The sequence below is a fragment of the Etheostoma spectabile genome, chromosome 14 (assembly GCF_008692095.1).
Source record: "Etheostoma spectabile isolate EspeVRDwgs_2016 chromosome 14, UIUC_Espe_1.0, whole genome shotgun sequence".
Lineage (NCBI taxonomy): Eukaryota > Metazoa > Chordata > Actinopteri > Perciformes > Percidae > Etheostoma > Etheostoma spectabile.
The window spans coordinates 7,182,691-7,184,776 of NC_045746.1; the positions used below are offsets into that span (position 1 = coordinate 7,182,691).

The window sequence follows — 2,086 nt, forward strand, 5'->3', positions numbered from 1 at the left end:
CCCGTGCTGCAGTTGTGCTAATTAGTTTCAGATATGACATAAAGTACATTTGAACTTTGTTTTTCTCTACGCATACCATGTACATCATAAACTATTCATCCTCCAATAATGCAGAAACAAAATCCACATGTCAGCCATGTAAATAATACAGCACTTTGAGAAAACATGAAAGACAAAAAAACATCCCATGTAGGACAGAGCACAGCTACGATCAGGCAACCAGACACAGCCCAGTACAGCTCTGAATCATGGGATACATCAGAGGCACAGAGAGACAGTATGAGCAGCCATCTTTGTGGGCTCCCTGCATAGGCGGAGTTGGACATTCGAGCCAGGGGAGGGGCAAAATAAATGTCATGAAATTGAAAAAGACACCACAAAACGAATTAAAGTAGAGTTTTGGACTTGCCAAAGAGCGTTGTGTAGAATCAATCATGTCATGTTGGGTAATTACAATTAGGTAGTTAAAAAGAACACTGATACAGGAAAACAGGTCACTTTGACCTGAGGACAACATGAAACAATAGTTTGTTCTCTCTTTTATCACTTGGATTATGCAGGTGATGCCCATGGAGGAGAAACGGGTGGAGTCAGATCCAGCAACTGGCTACTGTTGTCTTTGTATAGTGTGCTCCTATTTAAGACTAATTCATAGACATCAACAAATAAGATATTAGGTGCAGATAGCTTTCTTTAACATAGTTACTAATCTCCAAATTTAAGCAAGATAAAGAAATGATAAGTGTTTGGAATGTGTGTGTCTGTGTGTGTGTGTGTGTGTGTAGTTGTAGTATTTGAATTACAATTACATTATTATCAGACTTGGCAGGGGTAAATGAACTTGGTTACAGAGTACAAGGGATTTTCTAAAGTAAAACGAACGCACCCTCAACGTGGCAGGGATCATTTCATTGGTCAACACTACACCTGGCATTCTGTTGGTTGGTAAATTGTGATAGGATTGTAACCATAAACTGTTAATATTAATGGACAATGCATCCGGTTAGGCAAAGTGGTGCTATTTCTAATTCTATCTGAATTCCAGTAGGGAAAGACCGGTGTGGTTGCAAATGGAGGTCGGTTGCTGTAAAAGTCTATGAGAAAGTGACCCACTTCTCACTTAATTTATTACCTAAGTAAACATTTTCATAATGAGTTTATGGTCTCAATCACTTGTTTTAAGTCTTCTGCAACACAGAATGATGTTCATTTTTTGAATTATGGTCTCGTTGATTTTAGTATATCAGTGATAAAGCAGAGGGTGTTTTAGACGTGACTGATGTGATTGCCAGTGAAAGCGGTGGAAAAGTGGCGCTATATTGGTGTCAAACCATATGCACAACATATGCTTTAAAGTGCTCATATTATGAGAAAAATCACTTTAAAAAAATGAGATGAAATACGTGCGCTTTAAAATGAGTGTTCTTTGTTCTCTTCATGAATCTTTGTATCCTAACCATTGTGCAAAGACTGGAGTTAGGAAGTCCGGAAAAAGCCTGAGCCAAAATTCTTTAGTACTTTCCAAAGTGCATCACAGCATATTGATTCAAAGGGATATTTCCCCATTGGAAAGATGAATATATCTTTAAATTGGGTCAGTTAATGTGAACTGTTTTAGATATTGGTGCCTTCTAGGCCGAGAAAAGCCTGGTTTTTGGCTCATGTGGATGAAAGACACCAAATCCCAGAAGGCACTTGCTTCAGTGCTCTATGAATCCACTCCCAAGCCACGCCTACCGTTAACAGACATAGACAGACAGTGAGGTATTCAACTCAACTCTAGTGTGTTTTATTGTCATTTCAACCAAATACACAAAACAACGTTTTGCCGTAGCTCAAGTGGTGTTACACATTTAAAATCTATAAAAATGACATAATATTAAAACAGCATATGAAACAGGCTACATTTAGTGCACACACATTATAAGCTCCGTAAAGTTCAGCTAACGCATTGGTAGCATTAGCGCTTGGTGGGCTGTAAACTAGGGTGGCCAGACGTCCCCGGATTCTGGTGACAGTCCCCGGTTTTGGTGACCTGTCCCCGGCGGGATCTGTCCCCAGAAATGTCCCCGGTTTTCACTGTGAC

At 39.6% G+C, this 2,086-nt stretch overlaps 1 protein-coding gene and 1 long non-coding RNA gene across 2 annotated transcripts in view; one reads left to right on the plus strand and one right to left on the minus strand.

Annotated features, from left to right (window-relative positions):
* Positions 1 to 706, minus strand: part of LOC116702128 (uncharacterized) — a 22,370-nt gene extending 21,664 nt beyond the window's left edge. Inside the window, exon 1 of the long non-coding RNA XR_004335061.1 lies at positions 513 to 706. This is a non-coding gene — a long non-coding RNA (uncharacterized LOC116702128). The remainder of the gene's footprint in view (positions 1 to 512) is intronic.
* epb41a (erythrocyte membrane protein band 4.1a) overlaps positions 1 to 2,086 on the plus strand; it is a 76,503-nt gene that overhangs the window by 6,746 nt on the left and 67,671 nt on the right. The window lies entirely within an intron of this gene.